Raw genomic sequence first — 24,683 nt, 5'->3', positions numbered from 1 at the left:
GGGAGCAGCATTTATGCAATGGGTGTGGGGGTGGGGTGGGGTTTAAATGTGCTGGTGGAGAAAGGAAGTTGATAGTTCAGATTAAGTAGAGAGAGGATGAACAGGCTGGGGCTATTTTCACTGGAGCATCGGAGGCTGAGGAATGACCTTATAGAGGTTTATAAAATCACGAGGGGCATGAATAGAGGGAATAGCCAAGGCCTTTTCCCCAGTGATGGGCAAGTCCAAAGCTAGAGGGCACAGATTTAAGGTAAAAGGGGAAAGATTTAAAAGGGACCTCAGGGACAACTTTTTCACACAGAGGGTGGTGGGTGTATGGAATGAGCTGTCAGTAGACATGGTGGAGGCTGGTACAGTTACAACATTTAAAAGACATCTGGATGGTATATGAATAGGGCAGTTAGACATACCATTGTTCTGCTATTCTCACATTCCAATTGCTTAGAGTCATAGAGCTGTACAGCATGGAAACAGACCCTTTGGTCCAACTTGATCATGCTAAACAGATTTCCTAAATTAATCTAGTCCCATTTGCTAGCATTTGGCCCATATCCCTCTAAACCCTTCCTATTCATATACCTGTCTAGATGCCTTTTCAATATGGTTGTAATTGTACCAGCCTTCAACACTTTCTATGGCATTCCATTCCATACTCCGACCCTCCAGCGAAAATCGTCCCAGCCTATTCAGCCTCTCCCAACTAAATCTGAACCATCAACATCCTTTCTCCCCCAGCAGTTCAACACCCCCTGCCACTATTAATGAATGCTGCCCCCTCCACATTTCACTTCAGCTCTGATGAAGAGTCATGTAGACTTGAAACATTAGCTTGTTTTCTATCCATGAATACTGCCTCCCCCGCTGTGATCTCCAGCGTTTTTTGTTTCAGTTCAAACTTTCTGAGTTGTTTGGTTTATAGTATATGAAACAAGTTTGTTCTCAAAGTCAATGTTACTATTGTTTTCAAATGATGTGATAGTAGTTTAGTATCCTATGTTGAGATTTGAGGGACTAGAATGCATGCATACCAACCATTTGATCCAATAATCAATCCAATAAGTTTTTGCTAGAACTGGAACTGTTGAGCAAACGCTGAACATACTTTATCAAAAGCCTTTCTCCATTTTTGAGGAGATGTTGTCGCCGTTTTTGAAATGAACAAGTTAGGACCTTTGTTATCAATGTGGAGTAATGGATTTTGAGTATTCAGCAGCAACTGCTCACTGTAATTTCCAGCCTTTATGTCTTCTTTGCCTATATGGTTTTACACGATACGTAAGCTTCAGCAGAAATTTCAATAGCCTCGTTCTGGAGAGTATCGTGCACATACATGCTGCCAAGTGGCTTCCTTTTCAACTCACACAATGACATGTTCTCTACATATGTCAGAGATCGGGCAGCAGGAGAAATGAAATGCTACGAAAAGTAAAATAACATGGATGCTGGAAATCTGAAATAAAAATAAGAAGTGTTGTAGCAACACAGTAAGTCTGACAGCTTCTGTGGAAAAAATGAACAAAAATAAAGTTTTGAGTCAAATATCACTCTTCTTCAGAACTGAAAGAAGCTGGAAGATAGTGGTGTTATAAGTTGACAGAGGGGGATGAGCAGCAAATGAAACAGATGATGAGGATGCCCAGAGAAAATGACAGAGGCAGTGTTAATGATGGTAAAGGAAAGATAGATAAGTAAAATGAATGTAAATCAAGGTGTGTTAAGAAGAAACTGGATCTGCTCTGTTCAGACCAAGCCAAGACACTGCATTGAAGAGGGGCGAATGGTGTGTATGCAAGCAAAATAAAGGACAGAAGTAATGCTCTGAAGTTGTGGCACTGTAGTAATGTCTCTACTTCCAGGTTAGGAGGGCAATGTATACATTTCACCTTCTCCAGACTCCTTTAAGACTTAAACATAGACAACATGTTCTTGATGACTGGGGAGTTCAGAACCAGCGGTCAGTCTAATGATACAGGAAAGGCCATTTAGGAATTAAATGAAGACAATTTCTTCACCTAGAGAGTGATGGGCCTGTGGAATTCTTGGACACAGAAAATGTTGAGGCCAAACCATTAAATCTTTTCACAAAGGAGTTAGATACAGTTCTAAGGGCTAAAGGGGTCAGAGGATATGGTGCGAAACCTGGAACGGGAAACTGAGTTGGATGATCAGCTATATCATATTGCATGGCAGAGCAGGCCCAAGGGCTGAATGGCCTACTGCTGCTCCTGTTTTCTATGTTTCCACATTGTGGAATTCAACATTGAGTCCTCGAAACCATAAAATGTCAAAACTGAAAATGATGTGTCATTCCTCCTGCTTGCTGAGCTTCGCTGGAACATTGCAGCAAGCCCAAGCTGGAAATACTTGCCTCAGAGAAAAATGGTTTATTGAAATGTCAAGCAGCTGAAAGGTCAGAGCTATTATGTATAGAGTAGAGAGGTGTTCTGCAAAGCTATCACCCAGACTGTGTCTGGTGTCGCCAGTGTAAATGAGACCACATTGTGAACTGCAATTACTGAAGATGAGATTGAAAGAAATAAAAGCTACTTTACCTGGACGATAAGTTTAGGGCCTTTAACAGTGAGGAGGAACAAGGTGAATGGTTTTACACCTTTCGCAATTGCATGGGAGGGTGACCATGCGAACTTGTTAAGAATGATGAACGTGTAGTGTCTTGAACGCTGAATTAACCACACAGGGAAACACAAAATGGAGAATGGTGGGTTCATAACATGCGATGAATGTTTGGTGAAGTTATCATAATAATTCCTCCCAATTGACCTGTCCATCAATTTATTGCCCCCAGCTATACTTATTATTAAGGCACCTGACACCATTTGTTTTACAGAAAACAGGAATAACTATTTATTGCTAGCTTGAAGTACTTTACAAATTATTGGAATGGCAATGGTATAAACTTTTAAAACCACTAAATAACCATCCAGATTATTAACCCAAAATCCCCCCGATTCCCCAACCTGGCAGACAAGACAAAAGATTAATAGTGGACGTTAAATATTAGGTTTGGAAGGTGGGTGATGGGGGACAGGTGACTGAGTGAATATTGAATCTTGCACAGAATCCCAGACTTTTCTGATAATTTTAAAAAATGCTAGAAGTTGATTATAGAAGAAAAAGAACTGATAGGGTTATTGCCCTAAAGGCAATCCTTCAAAGCTGCAGAGGGAATGATTCCTGCAGAATGCTGACTGCAGGCAGAAGGGGAAGCAAAATCCTTCTGCCACCTCCAGCAGGGTATTACCATCAGCAGATCTCACTGGTGTCTTGTTGACTTTGTTCTCAACAGAGTAAATTCATTTTCTCTTTTTCGCACCTTTACACACCAATTTTACATTTCTAGATCTCCTTCTGTCATTAGCAAAACCTTTGTCTTTTGTTCTGTGCATCTTCATTGTTTGTTCCTCCAGTCAAAAGTGTAAAAGCCACCAGTTTCCAACTCCTTTCTGTTCTGCAGAAGAATATTAATGTATGTGAAACATTATCTCCATTTTTCTGTCCACATTTGCTGCCAGCCTTGCTGAGCCTCCCACATACTTTCTGCTTTTAAATCAATTACCAATCCAGCTCAGGAGTGAGGCATGGCTTCACAAGATCAATGAACAAATAATATATATTGGCTGATGGGGAAATGCTGGCCAGCACTAGAAGGGCTTCATGTCATGCCTCACATAGTGTCCTGTGATCATTAACATACTGGAAATTGTCAGTATAAATAGGCTGGCACTTCATTTAAGTGTCTAGATTAGAGTGGTGCTGGAAAAGCACAGCAGATGAGGCAGCATCCGAGGAGCAGGAAAATCGACGTTTCGGACAAAAGCCCTTCATCAGGAATGAGGCAGGGAGCCTCCGGGGTGGAGAGATAAATGGGAAGTGGGGGTGGAGCTGGGGAGAAGGTAGCTGAGAGTGCAGTAGGTGGAGGGAGGTGGGGGTGAAGGCGATAGGTCGGAGAGGAAGGTGGAGCGGATAGGTAGGAAGGAAGATTGGCAGGTAGGACAGGTCACAAGGATGGTGCTGAGCTGGCAGGTTGAAACTGGGGTAAGTCGGGGAGAGGGGAAATGAAGAAACTGGTAAAGTCCACATTGATGCCCTGGGGTTGAAGTGTTCCGAGGCGGAAGATGAGGCGTTCTTCCTCTAGGTATCCAATGGTGAAGGAGGCTCAGGACCTGCATGTCCTCAGCAGAGTGGGAGGGGGTGTTGAAATGTTCAGCCACGGGGCGGTGGGGTTGATTGGTGCATATATCCCAGAAATGTTTCCTAAAGCGCTCTGCGAGAAGGTGTCCAGTCTCCCCAATGTAAAGGAGACCGCATCAGAAGCAATGGATACAATAAATGACATTGGTGAATGTGCAGGTGAAACTTTGATGGACGTGGAAGGCTCCTTTGGGGCCATGGATGGAGGTGAGGGGCGAGGTGTGGGTGCAGGTTTTGCAATTCGTGCATTGGCAGGGGAAGGATGGGAGGGTGGGTTGTTGAGGGGGGGGGCGTGGACCTGACCAGGTAGTCACAGAGGGTACGGTCTTTGCAGAAAGTGAATAAGGGTGGGGAGGGAAATATATCCCTGGTGGTAGAGTCCATTTGGAGGTGGCAGAATGTCGGCAGATGATACAGTTTATGCGGAGGTTGGTAGGATGGAAGGTGAGGACCAGGGGGGTTCTGTCCTTGTTGCAATTGGAGGGACACCTCCCTCCCCTTCCTGGACCTCTCCATCTCCATTAATGACGACCGACTTAACACTGACATTTTTTACAAACCCACCAACTCCCACAGCTATCTGGATTATACCTCTTCCCACCCTACCTCCTCCAAAAATGCCATCCCCTATTCCCAATTCCTCCGCCTCTGCCGTATCTGCTCCCAGGAGGACCAGTTCCATCACAGAACACACCAGATGGCCTCCTTCTTTAAAGACCATAATGTCCCTTCCCATTTGGTTGAAGATGCCCTCCAATGCATCTCATCCACATCTGGCAGCATGGTGGCACAGTGGTTAGCACTGCTGCCTCACAGTGCCAGAGACCCGGGTTCAATTCCCGCCTCAAGTGACTCTCTGTGTGGAGTTTGCACATTCTCCCCGTGTTTGCGTGGGTTTCCTCCCACAATCAAAAAATGTGCAGGTTAGGTGAATTGGCCATGCTAAATTGCCGGTAGTGTTAGGTGTAGGGGAATGGGTCTGGGTGGGTTGCGCTTTGGCGGGTCGGTGTGGACTTGTTGGGCTGAAGGGCCTGTTTCCACACTGTAAGTAATCTAAACTACCACCTCCATCCACCTATTGTACTCTTAGCTACCTTCTCCCCAACCCCACCCCCCTCCCATTTATCTCTCCACTCCAGAGGCTCCCTGCCTCATTCCTGATGAGGGCTTTTACCCGAAACGTTGATTTTCCTGCTCCTTGGATGCGGCCTGACCTGCTGTGCCTTTCCAGCACTACTCCAATCTAGACTCATCTGCAGTCCTCACGTTCTCCCACTCCATTTAAGACTCATCTGAAGAGCTGCTCTTTTCTGAATGTAGTATATACCTCCTGCACTTGATAGTCAGACTGAATTGAGCCAAGCTGCCACTATAAGCTTGCTGTTACAAGATTCCAATGGTGATGGAGATTCTCACAGGCTTTAGAGTCTGGTGGACCTATATGAGGAATGATACCCCCAATTCAGAATTCTGAATTTTCTGATCGTTGATTTTGAGGACACAAATAAGGCTGCATCTCAGCTAAGTACAAGTCTCATTCCCAGGGAGAGGTGCAATGCCAAATTTCATTTCATATTCTTGGGTTCCAAACTCTACCATGTACATCAAACATGAAAAGTTGGTCAATGACTGATTAAAGAGCTTGTTTGTTTCAATGAAAACAATTTATTGGTGTGTGGGTGTGTTATTTTAGCAGCAAGCATTTATGTATATCTATATTATAGCCTAAGGGTTTTTTATTTCAAAAATATACCCTATTCATTAAAACAATCTTTGTATATGTACATTATCACAAATGAAATTCAGATCCGTACAGCTGCATATCAGGTAAACTAACAAAACATTGGACTTTAACTCTATTCAAAACACCAAAGACCTCTTTTACACATACAATTTGAGATGCTGGGATGTTCCAATAACTGAAAGGAATGATACTCCCATTTACCTTCAGGAGGAATACCTCAGGCAGTGGTCTTGAGTTGCACTGTGCCTTGTCGGCAGCTATCCTAAGTTTTAGTGCATTCCTCAGCACACAGTCCTGGACCTTGAAATGTGCCTGTCTGCATTACTCGTTTGAGGTAAACTCCTTGTTCTGGAAGATCAACAAGTTTTGGGCAGACCAAAGAACATCTGTCACGGATTTGATGGTCCTCCAGGTGCAGCTGATGTTTGTCTCGGTGTGTGACTGTAAAGCACAGAGTTCCATGTCACAGATCCGCTAAGGATGAACCTCAAAACAAACCATTGCATCTTTCTCCAGACTTCCTTTGCAAAGGCACATTCCAGAAGGAGATGTGTGACAGTCTCAACCCTTCTCCACCGCAGCCACTTCAAGGGCAGTGTGCAGTGGTGCTGACTGGCTGGGCGTACATGAAGGATCTCAGGTAGTGCCCGTCTCGCCACCAGCCAAGTGATGGTGCTTGTTGGAAAGATCTGGTGATGAGGCATTCTGCCAAATGACTTTGACAGCCTGCCCAGGGAACCATACAACAGTTTCCACCATCTCCTTTTCCCTCAGGATCTTGAGGATGCCACGTGCTGACCACTTCCTGATGGACATAGTCAAAGTTGTTTATTTTCACAAATTTCTGTGTGAAGGACAGGCGATGTGGAATTATCCAACTACCTGGATCATTCTGTGGCAATGAGGCCAGTCCCATCTTTTGCAATACCAGGGACAGGTAGAACCTCAGAAAGTAGCAACACTTGGTGTCTGTGTACCGGGGATCCATGCACAGCTTGATGCAGCCGCACACAAAAGTGGCCATAAGGATGAAGGCAACGGTGGTATGTTCTTCACCTCTTTATCCAGAGTTTTGTACATGGAGACCTGGTCTATCTTGGGCTTCCAGATGAAATGGAAAATGGTTTGGGTGACTAAAACAGTGCAGTTGTGACTGCTGGGTCAGACATGACCAGGCATCATGTACAACAGCAGAGAGAGTGCCTCACACCTGATGACTATGTTTTTAATCACAATGGAGAGGGAACAGTGCTCCCAAAAGACCAGTTTCTGCTTCACTTTGGTAATGCTCTTCTCCAGGGGTTTTGTGCATGCCCCGACCCCTCTGAGCCATATTACCAGCATCTCCAGCTGATCTATCATGATGGTGAAAGGAATGAAAGATTGGTCGGTCCAGTTCCCAAAGAACATGGCCTCACTCTTGCCAGGATTTACCTTGGCTTCGAAGGCCAGTTCAAACTGGTCACAGATGCTCATGTGTCTGTGCATTGACAGTGGATCCAAGCAGAGAACGGCAACGTAATCCATGCACAGGGAGGTTTTGACCTGCTGGCTTTCGCTGTCTGGAATAGTCAGCCATCTCAGGCTCCTATCCTTCCTCATGGATTCGGCATAGGGCTCTTTACAGCAAACAAGGAAGAGATAGTTGGTAGCCCTACCTGACTCTGCATCTGATCGGGAAGCTTTCCGATTCCTAGCCATTGATTGAGATTGTGCTAACGATGTTGGTGTAGAGCAGTCAGATCAAATTTGCAGATTCCCTGCTGAAGCCCATTTTGGAGAGGAAGTCCTACATGTACATGTGCAATATCGTGTCAAAGGCCTTCTCCTGGTCCAGGCTGATGAGGCAGACATCCACTCCCCTGTCCTGCACATAGGCGATCATATTCCTGAGGAGCAAGAGGCTTTCAGAGATCATCCTGCCTGGTACAGCACAGGTTTGGTCAGGGTGAATCACTAATCCAAGAGCAGATCTGATCCATTTGACAATGATTTTAGACAGAATTTTGTAGACTGTATTCAGCAATGATATTGATTGCAAATTTCTAATTTCATCCCTCTCCCCCTTTAGCTTGTAGATGAGAGAGCTGATAGCTTTCTGCATGGATTTGCACATGGTATCTAGCAGAAGCATAATGTTGTACACCTCCAGCAGGTCATGGCCAATCAAGTCCCACAGAGCTGAATACAACTCAGCCAGTATGTCATCGCTTCCGGGGGTTTTATTCATTTCTAAGGACTGACAGGAGTTGGGAGGTCATGTTGTAGCTGTACAGAACATTGGTTAGGCTACTGTTGGAATATTGCGTGCAATTCTGGTCTCCTTTCTATCGGAAAGATGTTGTGAAACTTGAAAGGGTTCAGAAAAGACTTACAAGGATGTTGCCAGGGTTGGAGGATCTGAGCTACAGGGAGAGGCTGAACAGGCTGGGGCTGTTTTCCCTGGAACGTTGGAGGCTGAGGGGTGACCTTATAGAGGTTTACAAAATTATGAGGGGCGTGGATAGGATAAATAGACAAAGTCTTTTCCCTGGGATTGGGGAGTCCAGAACTAGAGGGCATAGGTTTAGGATGAAATGGGAAAGATATAAAAGAGAAATAAGGGGCACCTTTTTCACACAGAGGGTGGTACACGTATGGAATGAGCTGCCAGAGGATGTGGTGGAGGCTGGTACAATTGCAACATTTAAGAGGCATTTGGATGGGTATATGAATAGGAAGGGTTTGGAGGGATAAGGGCCGTGTGCTGGCAGGTGGGACTAGATTGGGTTGGGATATCTGGTCAGCATGGACGGGTTGGACTGAAGGGTCTGTTTCCATGCTGTACATCTCTATGACTTGGGAGCCTTCATCAGCTCATCCAGAGATAATGGCTGGTTCAGCCTCTCCCACATGCTGTCGCCTAAGATGTCCGTGGTAGAGGACAGGAATGACTGGGAGGCCGTACTGTCTCTGGGGTTTTGTGTTACACAGATTGCCATAAAAGGATGTGCTGATCCTCAGTATGTCAAAATGAGATGATGTTGTCGAGCCACCCTCTTCCTTCAGGCTGCAGAGCTCTCCTTATACACCTTCTGGAAGAAGAAGCGCAAGCACATTTCATCCTGCTCCATGGTGCAGACCCTGGGCCGGAAGGTTATCTTGGAGACCTCCGAGGCAAAGAGTGAGGCTTGTTAGCTCTTCACTTCCTGGAGATCCTCCATGGCATTGACCGTCATCGTCTGCAGCAGGAGAAGGTTTTGCATGCTTTTCTGGAGTTTGGACAGTTTTGCCTGCCTCTTTCTTGCCTTCTGAACACCTTTGAGGAAGAAGAACCTCTTGCTGTTCCCCGTGACTGTTTCCCACCAGTCTGCTGGAGACTCAAAGAGGGCTTCACGTTTCTCCAACCTGTGTAATTTTCTGGGTCAACTATTTCATGTTTAGTTGCCACGTTCCATGCCAGCCACTGGTCGTCCTGTACCTGACAGTCAACCTGCAGGAGGCAGTAGTCGGAGAAGAACATCTGATTGGTGGATCTGACCGAGAATGTGTGGGATGCAAATAGGAAATCAATCCTTGAATGGTTCGACCCGTCTGGCCTTGACCAAGCGTATCTATGCTGCTCTCTGTACGCAGGGGTGCTGAAGATTTTGTGCAGTTTCGCAACTTTTTCACCAGGAATCTGGATGTGAAATGCATTTCGCTGTCAGCGCCTCCCGATCATCCATGATACAGTTCGAGTCTCTGGCCAGAATGACTGGCCTAAAGGTTGCCAGCAGCAGTGGGACTGCCAGCCACTCACTCTTTATCACTGGGAGATATTTGCTTATTATCCTCAGGAAAGCATTTCTATACATAACATCTGCTACAAGGAGGCATCCACCTACTGCCTCAACTTTGGAGATAGTGAAATTGTCTCCTTGCAGCAGAATACCCAGGCTAGAGAAGCGGCTATCATTTCCCCCTGACCAAATCCGTAATCTTGACCATTTCCTGCTAAAATATGGTATCCCCATTCCTGCAGACGCAGGAGATCTGCTTTGGCATTGGGCAGGTAAACCAACGTGGAAACATATGGCGCAGTAGATTTAACCTGATGCATGTTAATACTGGTAATTCTAACACCACTTTAAGAGTTTATAGAATTACCCAATGTCTATTCACTCACAGTCTTGCCTCTAGGGGTTCCCTGCATTCCCCTTGGTGTGGGAAACTGTTGGTCACTAGATGGACCAGGTCCGAAGGGACTCGCTGTACAAAGATCTGGGCAACGGGGGAAAAAATACACCCAATGCCACCCTCACCCTGATGGCCACCTTTGTGTGTGGCTGCATCAAGCTGTGCTTGGATCCCCGGTACGCAAACACCAAGTGTCACTACGTACTGAGGTTCTACCAGTCCCCGGTGTTGTGAAGGATGGGCCTGGCCTCGCTGCCGCAAAGCTCCGAGTAGTTGGACCGTTCTGTATCACCTGTCCTTCGTGGAGAAGTTTATGAAGAAAAACACCTTTGACCACAAGTCCATCAGGAAGTGGTCAGCACGTAGTGTCCTTGAGACCCTTCGGGAAAAGGAGAGGGCGAATCCTATCGAGCGGTTCCCTGAGCAGACTGTCAAAGCCATTTGGCAGAGTGCCTCATCGCCAGAACTTTCCAACAAGCACCAAGACATGACTTGGCTGGTGGTGAGAAGGGCTCTGCCTGTGAGATCCTTTATGCACGCCCGGACTCTCAGCCGCACCGCACGCTGCCCTCGAAGCGGCTGCGGGGGGGGGGAAACGAGACTGTCACACACCTCCTTCTGGAATGTGCCTATGCAGAGGAAATCTGGAGAGGAATGCAGTGATGTTTGTCGAGGTTCGTCCCGAGCAACGCCGTGACGCGGGACTCCGTGCTCTATGGCCTGTTCCCCGGGACGCACACCGAGACGAACATCAACTGTGCCTGGAGGATCATCAACTCGGTGAAGGACGCTCTCTGGGCGGTCCGAAACCTGCTGATCTTCCAGCTGAAGGAGTTGACCCCGACTGAGTGCTGCAGACTGGCACATTCCAAGGTCCAGGACTACGTGTTGAGGGACGCGCTGAAGCTTGGGGCAGCTGCCGCCAAGGCGCAGTGGGGAAAGACCACTGTGTAACGTCTGCCTGCCTAAAGAAGAACAGGGGGCCCGTGCAGTCATTTGAGCTCTGCTGACGCCTCAGCTAATTATATGGGCATATAATTGAAAAATGTACAGACCTGTATAAAAATGATAAATTCTGATCTCTGTATGTACATGTTTATCACCAGCTTTGTTTCTCCAGTTTCCTCATTTCCCCTCCCCCCACCTTGTCTCAATCAAATCCCTCGAACTCAGCACCACCTTCCTAACCTGCAATCTTCTTCCTGACCTCTCCGCCCTCACCCCACTCCGGCCTATCACCCTCACCTTGACCTCCTTCCACCTATCGCATTTCCAACGCCCCTCCCCCAAGTCCTTCCTCCCTACCTTTTATCTTAGCCTGCTGGGCACACTTTCCTCATTCCTGAAGAAGGGCTTATGCCCGAAACGTCGATTCTCCTGTTCCATGGATGCTGCCTGACCTGCTGCACTTTTCCAGCAACACATTTTCAGCTCTGATCTCCAGCATCTGCAGTCCTCACTTTCTCCACGCTAGTCTAGACCCCACTTCCTCTGGCAGCTCATTCCACACACGCACCACCCTCTCCGTGAAAAAGTTGTCCCTTATTTCTCTTTTATATCTTTCCCATTTCATCCTAAACCTATGCCTCAAGTTCTGGTCTCCCCCACCCCAGGGAAGAGACTTTGTCTACTTATCCTATCAATGCCCCTCATGATTTTATAAACCTCTATAAGTTCACTCCTCAGCCTACAACACTCCAGGGAAAATAGCCCCAGCCTATTCAACCTCTCCCTGTAGCTCAAATCCTCCAACCCTGGCAGCATCCTTGTAAATCTTTTCTGAACCCTTCCAAGTTTCACAACATCCTTCCGATGGGAAGGAGACCAGAATCGCACGCAATATTCCAACAGTGGCCTAACCAATGTCCTCTACAGCCGCAACATGACCTCCCAATTCCTGTACTCAATACTCCGACCAATAAAGGAAAGCATACCAAACGCCTTCTTAACTATCCTATCTACTTGCAACTCCACTTTCAAGCAGCAATGAACCTGCATTCCAAGGTCTCTTTGTTCAGTAACACCCCCTAGGACCTTACCATTAAGTGTATAAGTCCGTGAGTTTTGAGAAGATTTGTAGCTCAGGTTGAGGTTCTGGATATAGGTTGCTCGATGAGCTGAAAGGTTCATTTTCAGACATTTCGTCACCGTACTGGGTAACATCTTCAGTGAGCCTCCGGACGAAGCACTGCTGATGATTCCTGCTTTCTGCTTATATGTTACCCATACATATAAATACAAAGCAGGAATCATCAGAAGTGCTTCGTCTGGAGGTTCACTGAAGTTGTTACCCAGTACGGTGATGAAACGTCTGAAAATGAACCTTCCAGCTCAGTGAGCAAATCTACATCCAGTGTGAAAATCCTGCTAAGGTCTGCTTTCCCAAAAATGCAGCACCTCTCATTTATTGAAATTAAACTCCATCTGCCACTTCTCAGCCCATTGGCCCATCTGATCAAGATCCTGTTGTAATCTGAGGTAACCTTCTTCGCTGACCACTACACCCCCAATTTTGGTGTCATCTGCAAACTTACTAACTACACCGCTTATGCTCACATCCAGATCATTTATTTAAATGACGAAATGTAGTGGACCCGGCACCAATCCTTGTGGCATTCCACTGATCACAGGCCTCCAGTCTGAAAAACAACTCTCCACCACCACCCTCTGTCTTCTACCTTTGAGCCAGTTCTGTATCCAAATGGCTCGTTCTCCCTCTATTCCATGAGATCTAACCTTGCTAATCAGTCTCCCATGGGGAACCTTGCTAAATGCCTTACTGAAGTCCATGTAGATCATGTCCACCACTCTGCACTCATCAATCCTCTTTGTTACTTCTTCAAAAAACTCAATCAAGTTTGGGAGAAATGATTTCACATTCACAAAGCCATGTTGACTATCCCAAATCAGTCCTTGCCTTTCCAAATGCATGTACATCCTGTCCCTCAAGATCCCCTCCAACAACTTGCCCACCACCGACGTCAGGCTCACTAGTCTATAATTCCCTGGCTTGGCCTTACCACCTTTCTTAAATAGTGGCACCACGTTAACCAACCTCCAGTCTTCTGGCACCTCATCTGTGACTATCGATGATACAAATATCTTAGCAAAGGGCCCAACAATCACTTCTCTAGCTTCCCACCTGATCAGGTCCTGGGGATTTATCCACTCGTATGCATTTCAAGACATCCAGCACTTCCTCCTCTGTAATATTGACATTTTTCAAGATGTCCCCATCCATTTCCCTACATTCTATATCTTCCATGTCCTTTTTCACAGTAAACACTGATGCAAAATACATATTTAGTATCTCCCCCATATTCTGCAGCTCCACACAAAGGCTGCCTTGCTGATCTTTGAGGTGCCCTATTCTCTCCTTAGTTTCCATTTGACCTAAATGTATTTGTAAAAACACTTTGGATTCTCCTTAACTCTATTTGCCAAAGCTATCGCATGTTCCCTTTTTGCCCTCCTGATTACCCTCCAAAGGTATTTTAGATGTGAGAGGTGATTTCATTGAATTCCAGGAATAGCAATTACTGTTTTATATGCTGTTGCATTGTTTTGGAACTTTGGAGAAAAATAAAGTCAAAATAACAGCAGTTTTAAAAAGGAAAGGAACCGACAAAGGCGGTGAGGTCAGTGCAGGAGAGAGAGAAAGAGAGAAACCCACATTGCTAACTGGCAGAGCAGTGAACCTGCACAGTGACTGCCTTTGCTGTTTGAATTCATGTACTGCTGAACATTGGAGCATATCTGGAAAAATTAATAAACAGTGAAATTTACAACTAGTTTTGGAGGAATCTGTTGGGAGAGGTAACAGCACAGAAACAGATAAATTAACATTTTTAAGCATGGCCTTATAGTAAGTCTGCAGTAGTGAGTAGAGTGGGTTCTTTCTTGATTATATGTTTTATTGAGATATGTCTCTTGATTAAACGTAAAAATGTAAGTCATATGTATTAAGTTAGCCTGGAGCAATGTTTTGTCGAGGAATAAAACAGTGCTATTTTCTGGGTCTGTAGTTTGAAAGAAGCAAAAATGGCCCTTAGTAGAGTGATATGGTCTTTTTGTCGGATGTGGGAGTTTAGGGAGAGCTTACACGTTACTGAGGATTATATCTTCAATAAATTTGGTTGGTTGCAAATCCTATAAGAGCGAATGGATTGGTTGGAGAGACAGTTAGAGACAATGAGGAATTTACAAGAACAAGGGGATGTGATGGATGGCAGTTATAGGAAGGGGGAAAAGTTGCAGATACAGTCACATAGATGAGGTAGTGCATGAGTTTTCTGTGGCTATTCTGATTCCAAACAAGTATGCTGTTTTGGAAAATGTAGGGGGTGATGGATTCTCAGGGGAATGTAGCATGAACAGCCAATTTTCTGATATCGAGACTGGCTCTAATGCAATGAGGGATATGTTGGGTTCCAAAAGATTGATTGTGTTAGGGTATTCTTTAGTCCAAGGCACAGACAGATGTTTTTGTGGCCAGCAGCAAAAAATCAGAATGGTGCATGGCTTTCCTGGTGCCAGAATCAAGGATGTCTCAGAAAGGATGCAGAATGTTCTCAAAGGGGACAGGGACCAGCAGGAGGTCATTGTACACATTGGAACCAATGACATAGGAAGGGTAAAGGATGAGATTCTGAAGGGACAATGTTTAGAGTTAGGCAGGATTTTATAAAGGAGGTCCTCAAGGGTAGTAATATCTGGATTGCTCCCAGTGCTGTGAGCTGAGGGTAGGAATAGGAGGATAGAACAGATGAATGCAGGGCTGTGGAGCTGGTGTATGGGAGAAGGATTCACATTTTTGGATCATTGCAATCTCTTTTGGGGTAGAAGTGACCTGTATAAGAAGGATGAATTGCACCTGAATTGGAAGGGGACTAATATACTGGCAAGGAGATTTGCTAGAGCTGCCCAGGAGTATTTAAACTAGTAAGGGGGTGGGGGTGGGGAGTGGGGTTGGGGGTGGGGGGGGAGGAAGGATGGGGAGATAGGACCCAGGGAGATAGTGAGGAAAGAGATCAATCTGAGACTTGTACACTTCAGAAAAGAAGTGAGTCAAACAGTCAGGGCTAAAGCAGAGAACAAGATAGGACTGATAAAATTAAACTGCATTTATTTCAATGCAAGGGGCCTAACAGGGAAGGCAGATGAACTCAGGGCATGGTTATGAACATGGGACTGGGATATCATAGCAATTACAGAAACATGGCTCAGGGATGGACAGGACTGGCAGCTTAGTGTTCTAGGATACAAATGCTACAGGAAGGACAGAAAGGGAGGCACGAGAGGAGGGGGAGCGGCATTTTTGATAAGAGATAGCATTATAGCTGGACTGAGGGAGAATATTCTTGGAAATATATCCAAGGAATGTGTTTGGGTTGAACTGCGAAATAAGAAAAGGATGATCACCTTATTGGGATTGTATAATAGACCCCCAATTGTCAGAGGGAAATTGAAAAACAGATTTGCAAGGAGATCTCAGCTATCTGTAAGAATAATAGGGTGGTTATGGTAGGGGATTTTAAATTTCCAAACGTGGACTGGGATTGCCATAGTGTTAAGGATTTAGATGGAGAGGAATTTGTTAAGTGTGTACAAGAAAATGTTTTGATTCAATATGTGGATGTACCTACTAGAGAAGGTGCAAAATGTGACCTACTTTTGGGAAATAAGGCAGGACAGGTGACTGAGGTGTCAGTAGGAAGCACTTTGGGGCCAGCAACCACAATTCTATTAGTTTTAAAATAGTGATGGAAAAGGATAGACCAGATCTAAAAGTTGAAGTTATAATTTGGAGGAAGGCTAATTTTGACGGGATTAGGCAAGAACTTTTAAAAGCTGATTGGGGGCAGGTAAAGGGACGGCTGGAAAATAAGACACCTTCAGAAATGAGGTAACGAGAATCCATAGACAGTATATTCCTATTAGGGTGAAAGGAAAGGCTGGTAGGTGTAAGGAATGCAAGATGACTAAAGAAATTGAGGGTTTGGTTAAGAAAAAGAAGGAAGCATGTGTCAGGTATGGACAAGATAGATCAAACGAATCCTTAGACGAGTATCAAGGCAGTAGGAGTATACTTAAGTGGGAAATCAGGAAGGCAAAAAGGGGATATGAGATAGCTTTGGCAAATAGCGTTCCTCCTCTTTCATGCCATCTTAGCTCCTCAGTATCTGATAAATGACTGCATTTTGTAACCACATATTGATCCACTTCATAAATTTCATTTTGTTCAATGTTTCCCCAGGGTAGTGGAGTCCAAAATTATAGACTGAATTTGCAAGAACACTGTAAATGACTGATCTACAAAGCCCAGATTGCTTTTACTTGACAGCAAAGTCTAACTTTGGCCATATCCCCTGATAGCAATGGAACAAATGCGCAGACTTATGTCAGACCAAACACCCAACTGACTTTGGTCAGCCCATGGACAGTCCCATGGTGGTGCTCCCTCTGACTGATTGGAGACCATCCTCATCATAAAAAAAAATTCCTTGCCCTCACTTTCACAAATTGTCATTTCCTTCAAGCACTTGCAATGTGCTTGCTGCAGAAGCTGCATGCACCTGCGATGCATTACTGTGCCATGCAGTGACATCCTGTCATTCTTGACGGTTACATATTCTCTTCACTGTTTCCTACTATCACAAGCTTTCATTCTATGCCAGAAGCTGCTGCCTTTCTCTCAGGGCTACAGCATTTCATCTGGGCCAGAAGTTGTCCCTGCCCACTATCTTAAATCCAGAAACAAAAGGCTGAGGCTGCAAAGGCTAGCTCTGAGAGTATAAGTGCTACCTGAACCTGCCCATTTGCAAGCAATCTGATGTAATGTCCTTGTCCAGTTGTGTGAATAGAACATCCAGGGAGACACCTGCAGTCTCTGTAGTAGTCCCAGTTAAAGTTAAAAGAAAAAAATGGCACAAGTATGAATTCATCTGGACAAGACATTTCAACAGATGCATGCTCAGTGTTACTATCAAGTTATAGAGTCACAGGGTCGTAGTATTATACAGCAAGAAAACATACCCATCAGTCCAACTCATCCATGCTGACCAGATATCCAAGATTAATCTCATCCCATTTGGCAGCATTTGGTCCAAATCCCTCTAAACATTTCCTATTCAAACACCCATCCAGATGGCTTTTTAAATGTTGTTATTATACCAACCTTCACCACCTCTTCTGGCAGTTCATTTCACATACACACCACCCTCTGCGTGAAAAGGTTGACCCTTGGGTCCCTTTTAAATCTTGCCTCTCTCACATTAAAGCTATGCCCTCTAGTGTTGGAGTCCCCTAACCTGGAAAAAGACTTTTGCTAGTCACTTTATCTATGCCCTTCCTGATTATATCAACCTCTTTGAGGTCACCCCTCAGCCTCCCACGCTCCAGAGAAAATAGCCCCAGCCTATTCAGCCTCTCCCTTTGGCGCAATTGCTCCAACCCCAGCAACATCCTTACAAATTTTTTCTGCACCTTTTCAAGTTTAACAACACCTTTCCTGTAGCAGGGAGACCAGAAATGAATGCAATATTCCAAAAGTGGCCTAATGTGACAAGACTGTGGCTTCAAGAGGTGTATTTTGCCCTGGCTTTTTTTGTAAGAGAGATTCTAAGGCAGATGTGGTGAGCAACCTACCACAGCCACTAGAGTAAACAGCTTGTGAGTCCTTGGGTTCTTTTAAAAAGTAGAATGAGTGTGGCCAAGCTCTCACAGAATCCGGACTTTTAGATGAAAATAAAAAATGCTGGAAATCACAGCAGGTCAGCAGCATCCGTCAAGCTAACATTTAGAATCTAGATGACTCTTTATCAGATTTTTAATTTTTAGTTTTCAGCATTTGCTGTTGAAGAAGTGGAAGCTATCATTTCCCTACTCAGTTACAGCCAAAGGTTAGGATTCTCGTCCTGCTACTGGAGTAGCACGTGAGCCAATCTGTTTTCTGAATTTGCCTTTTGCCAAGGGTGTGTTTATTGGATGTTACTATATCTGAACAGTTAATTAGCAATAGTTACTATATTTATTATTCTGTAAAGTTTTCCAATCAAGTTGTTTTTCCAATTCCTTCTTGCTTTTGTTGCATTTTAACTATAGCGGATGAATAATCCGGTATTTTGACTAATTGAATTTAATCTGGAATGCAATTCCTCACACTTACCTTTAAAATCAGAAAAAAGTCGGGGCTAGACTATCTTTTGAATATTTTGAAGCTGTTTGGTCTGGGCCATAACGCTACCACAACATGACATCCCAATTCCTATGCTCAATGCACTGACCATCAAAGCTGAAACTTTATTGCTGGAACAGCACAGCAGGTCAGGCAGCATCTAGGGAACAGAAGATTCGACGTTTCGGGCACATCGAATCTTCTGTTCCCTAGATGCTGCCTGACCTGCTGTGCTGTTCCAGCAATAAAGTTTCAGCTTTGATCTCCAGCGTCTGCAGACCTCACTTTCTCCTCCGCACTGACCATCAAAGGCAAGTATACCAAGTGCCTTCTTCACTACCCTGTCTACCTTATACTCCAGCTTCAAGGAACTATGAACATGCACCCGAAGGTCTCTTTGATCGGCAACATTCCCAGGATCCTACGATTAAGTATATAGAGTTCCTACAGTACGGAAGCAGGCCATTCAGTCAATCTGGTTCACACTAACCCTCTGAAGAGCATTCCTTACCCTGTTCCGGTATCTTGCATTTCCCATGGCTAATCCTGCACATCTCTGGACACTACAGGCAATTTAGCATGGTCAATCCACCTAAACTGCATATCTTTGGATTGTGCTTTGATTTGCTTTACCAAAATGCAAAACCTCACACTTATCTAAATTAAATTCCAATTGCCACTCCTCTGCCCTTTAAAAATATATTTTATTTGTTTGTGGCTTTAGATGCAGCTGGCTAATTTTCTGCTCATTCCTAATTGCCCAGACAATCATTTAAAAGTCACCAAGACAAGTATAGATCTGGAATAAAAACAAAAGTTGCTGGAAAAGCTCAGCAGGTCTGACAGCATCTGTGAAGAGAAGTCAAAGTTGACGTTTCGGTTCCTCTGACCCTTCCTCAGAACTGATGGTAGCTAGGAAAAAGTATACGTGTAGATTCACATGCATTCTAAATGTATTATAGATAAAGCCAACAGATTTCCTTCCCTAAAGGGCACTAATGAATCAGAATGATTTTTATAACAATCAATCATTCTACTATGGCGGGATATGAGTCAATGTCCCCAGAATATTAGTCTGGAGTATCTGGATTACTAGTCCAGTGATATTAACATGACTCTACAACATACCTGTCCAAGAAGGATAGGTTGCACCTAAACTGAGGGGCATTAATGTCCTTTCAGGGAAGTTTACTAGTGTCATGGGAGGATTTAAACTAGTATGGCTGAGGTGTTGGAAATAGAGCAGTAGGTCAGCATGTGGTGTGATTGACGATTAAGTCAAGTAAGTCTAATAGAAAGAACAGGCAGGGCCAGTTTAATGAACACAGTGGGCCTGGTTGTTTGAAGTGTATTTATTTTAATGCAAGGAGTATAAGGCAGATAAACGTAGAGCCTGGATTAGTACACGTTGACTTAGGAGAAGATGCAAAGAATTTAGTTAGGAGGAAGTTAATCGGGTGAATTGCATAAGTAATTAGATGCAAATTAATGCAAATAGGTTCCTTGCCACCTGTTGGTGAGAATGTGGTTTTATCATTGAAGTAGGGAGGATTGAATTGTGACAGTTTACCTCAACAGCAAGAATTTGCTTTGGAACTCTTGTCCAATTACGTACTTGCCATTATTCTCGCCATCACAGAAGGGGAGAATTGGGACCATAATTTCCATGATTATCTAATTCTGATGAAATTGTGAAGATAAATAAACTTTAGGTACTAGAGATTAGTTTGTTTATGAAATGTCAGGATCACAGGTAGTCTTTAGTATTCCACGAAAGTAAATGATAGTTATGCATTATAGTTATGGTTATGCATTATACTCAAAGGGTATATCAACAGTGATGAACTGAACCTAAAATAAATGATATGATAGATGAACAAAAATAAATGACCTTTTTAAAATTGCCACTGAGTCTTCTTAAAATTAGAGATACTTTTAGGTTTAAGTTGAGAGGGAAAGATTTAAAAAGGACCTGAGTGGCATTTTTTTCATGTGGTGGGTGTTGCATGTATGGAACAAGCTGCCAGAGGAGATGGTGGAGACTTGTACAATTGCAATATGTAAAAGGATGGATACATGAATAGGAAAGGTGTAGAGAGAATGGGCCAAATGCTGACAAATGTGTCTAAATCAGTTTAAGATATCTGGTCAGTGTGGACAAGTTGGACTGAAGGGTCTGTTTCCATTCTGTATAACTCAATGACTCTATACGAAGAATTTTACTAAGTATTTTACTTATTGGTTTGATATTGTCATGGCAACAATATTGTGTTCTGATTTGCTTTCGGGTCAAAGACAATATATTGTCACTGGTAGAATAAAGAGAGACGAATGGGAATATTCTGAGATCAAGGACATGTTGGATCTGTAACAACACAAAGCTGGATGAAGCAGTATTTATTTGAATTGAATTGAATATAGTGTCACGTGTACTGAGGCATAGTGAAAAGCTTTGTCTTGTGAGCGATACGGGCAGATCGCAGAGTTAAACAACATAGATAAGTAAATAATAGGCAAACAGTGGCAAAAACAAAAACACAGGTACACTGTACAGACGAATGTTAAGAGTTTGTGAGTCCATTCAGTATTCTAATAACAGTAAGGTAGAAACTGTTACAAAACCAACTGGCTCGTGTGTTCAGGCTTCTGTACCTTTTCTCCGATGGTAGAGTTTGTAGAAAAATATTGCCAGGGTGGGATGGTTCTTTGAGAATGCTGGCAGGCTTTTCTTGACAGCGGGCCTGGTAAATGGATTCTATAGATGGGAGGTTGGCCTTTGTGATTGCCTGGGCCGAGTTCACCACACTGTAACCATCTCCGATATTGAATGGTACAGTTATTATATCAGGTAGTAGTACACCCAGATTCTAGATTAGAGTGGTGCTGGAAAAGAACAGCAGTTCAGGCAGCATCCGACGAGCAGGAAAATCGACGTTTCGGGCAAAAGCCCTTCATCAGGAATGAGGCAGAGTGCCTGCAGGGTGGAGAGATAAATGAGAGGAGGGTGGGGCTGGGGTGAAAGTGAATGGGTGGTGGGGATGGAGGTGATAGGTCAGGGTGGGGGAAGACATTCGGACAGAATGCTCTCGGTGACGCTCCTATAAATAGTCCGCAAGGGAATTCGCCATCATGCTAAATTTCCTCAGCTGTCTGAGGAAGAAGAGACGTTGTTGGGCTTTTGTAACCAGTGCATCCACCAGTGTAACCAGTTCAAGAAAGCTTGTTGTTGATGACCACTCCCAGGAGCTTGACACTCTCTACTCATTCTACCTCTATGCTGTTAATGTGTAGAGGGGGCATGAGTAACATCCTGTTGAAAGTCAATAATGTGTCCTTGATTTTGCTGGCATTGAGAGCTAGGTTGTTCTCAGTGCACCATTTTTCCAGGTCTTCCACCACCCATCTGTAGTCCGTTTCGTTGCCATCTGGGATTTGACCGACTATGGTGGTGTCATCAGTGAACTTATAAATGGCATTAGTCTGGTATTTGGCGACGCAGTCATGGATATATAGTGAGTACCGAAGGGGGCTGAGTACACACCCGTGGGAGGCTCCAGTGTTGAGTGTTAGTGAGGATGAAATATTGTCCCCAATCTTCAATGATTGTGGCCTGTGGGTCAGGAAACTGAGGATCCAGTTGCAGAGAGTGGGCTTAGTCCGAGATCAATAATTTTTGTAATCAGTCTCAAGGGTATAATAGTGTTGAAAGCTGAACTGTCGTTAATGAGTAGTATTCTTATATAGATGTTCTTGGTGTCAGATATTCTAGGGAGGATTGAAGGGCAAGTGATATGGCATCTGCCGTTGATCTGTTGGTCCAATAGGCAAATTGAAGTGTGTCAAGAGTAGTGGGGAGGCTGGGGTTGATTAATGCCATGACCAGCCTTTCAAAGCACTTCATGACCACCGAAGTTAGGGCCACTGGGCGGTAGTCATTGAGACATGCTGCATGAGCCTTCTTAGGCACAGGGATGATGTTGGCCCTCTTGAAACAGGCAGGGACAGTGGCCTGCTGCAGGGAGACATTGAAGATGTCCGAGATGTTGAAGATGCCAGTCTGCACATGCTCTGAGTGCACGGCCTGGTACTCTGTCTGGTCCCACCCCATTCCTTGGATTTACATGAAGGAAAGATGTAAAAGCAAGTTCTGAAGAAGGGTCTCTGCACCTGAAACGTTAACTCTGATTTCCCTCCACAGATTCTGGCAGACTTGCTGAGATTTTCCAGCAATTACTATTTTTGTTTCAGATTTCCAGCATCCACAGTTCTTTCAGTTTTTTTGCCGAAAGAAATTAATGAGAGAAATTAACTCCCCAATATTGACTAGGAACCCTTTAGTGCCAGGCGCTTAGATGGGGCAGAATTGGCTAAGTGCATCCAGCAGGGTTTCTTGTAACAAGGTGTAGATAGTCCAACTAGGGAAAAGGTCATCCTCAACCTTTTATTGCAGAATGAGCCAGGCCAGGTAATGGGAGTTTCAGTGGGGAAGCATTTTGGGTACAGTGATTATAATTCTGTATGTTTTAAGGCAGTTATGGATAAGGATGGGACAGGTTCTTGGAATACGTGCGAAATTGGGAGAAGGCTAATGACAACAGTATTAGTCAGGAGCTGGTGAAATTAGATTGGGGCTGGTTGTTTGAGAATAAATCCACATCTGACATGTGGGAGTCCTTTAAAGGACAGTTGATCAGAGTCCAGGACTGGCATGTTCCTGTGAGGATGAAACGTCAGCATGGCAATACTCGGAACTTTGGATGAACAGAGATAATGAAAGGTTAGTCAAAAAGGAAAAGGAAGCACATGAAAGTTCAGGAAACAAAAATCAAACAAGGCTTTTGAAGAGTATAAAGGAATCAGAAAATAACTTAAACAAGAAATTAGGAGGGCGAGAAGAGGCCATGAAATGTCCTAGGCAAGAATAATTCAGGAGAATCCAAGACATTTTATACATATATTAGGAGAAGGAGGGTAGCTAGGGAAAGCTAGGTCCACACAGGACAAAGGAAGGAATTCATACATGGAGCTAGAGGAAGTGGGTGTTGTCCTTAATGAATACTTTACATCAGTACTCACCAAGGAGAAGGACATGGATGATTAGGGAGGGCAGGAGGGCTATGTTGATATTTTGAGGCATGTTAAGATGGAGGAGGTGTTGGTACCTTAAAAAAACACGAAGGTAGGTAAGTCCCCAGAGTCTGATGGGATTGGACTATATTTGCTATAAGGAGAGTTTGGGCAAACTTGGATTGTCTTCACTAGACTGTAGGTGGGCGAGGAGCAATCAAGTATGTAAAATAATGAGAGGCATGGATAAGGTCTTTTACCCAGAGTAGAAATGTCAAATAGTCAGGGGCATAGGTTTAAGGCGAGATGGGAAAAATGTAAAGGTAATGTGTGAGGAATGTTTTCTACAAAGGGGAGTTGGGGGGGAGGGAGTGGTGGTAGCTGTGCTGGAAAGGTAGTAGAAACAGAGACGATAACAATGTTTGAGAGGCACTTAGACAGATAGATGAACAGGCAAATTAGAGGGATACTCACCATGCTGAAACTTTATTGCTGGAACAGCACAGCAGGTCAGGCAGCATCTAGGAACAGAAGATTCGACGTTTCGGGCACATGCCCTTCTTCAGGATACTCACCATGTCCAGGCAGATGGGATTATTTTAGAATAGCATCAAGGTTGGTACAGACATGGTCGGTGGAAGGGCCTGTTCCTGTGCTATACAGCTCTATGTTCTATGTTTATCCAGCTTCCCCTTGAACAAAGGTTGGATATTTACCTCAACTATTCCATATGATAGCAATTCTACATTCTAACCACTCTTTGGACAAATGCATTCTTCCTGAGCTTGCTAATGGATTTCTTGATGATTTTCATATATTTGTTGCTCCTGAGTTTGCTCTCATCAGAGGAAGCACCTCCTTTGTAGTTACCTTTTCAAACCTTCTGTAATCTTAAAGAGTTCCATCAGCAGCATCCCCTGCACTCCCCCACCCCACCATTTCCAGGGGATTTTATATTTTTTTCCAGAGAAATAAACACCTGTTCAATCTTTCCAGGTAGGTATAACATCTCAATTCTACATATTTTCTGTACCTCCTCTAGTGCCTCTGCACTCTTTTTTTAAAATATGGAGATCTGATTGTTCACAACACTTACAAGATTAGATTAGATTAGATTCCCTACAGCATGGAAACAGGCCCTTCGGCCCACCAAGTCCACACCGAACCTCTGAAGAGTAACCCACCCAGACCCATTCCCCTGTCCTTACCCCAGACTAACGCATCTAACACTATGGGCAATTTAGCATGGCCAATTCACCTGACCTGCACATCTTTGGATTGTGGCAGGAAACCGGAGCACCCGGAGGAAACCCAAGCAGACACAGG

This window comes from Chiloscyllium plagiosum, unplaced genomic scaffold (genome assembly GCF_037043375.1).
Source record: "Chiloscyllium plagiosum isolate Xiang-an unplaced genomic scaffold, Cpla_swu_hap1 HiC_scaffold_10, whole genome shotgun sequence".
Lineage (NCBI taxonomy): Eukaryota > Metazoa > Chordata > Chondrichthyes > Orectolobiformes > Hemiscylliidae > Chiloscyllium > Chiloscyllium plagiosum.
Note: the sequence above shows the minus strand (reverse complement) of the source record.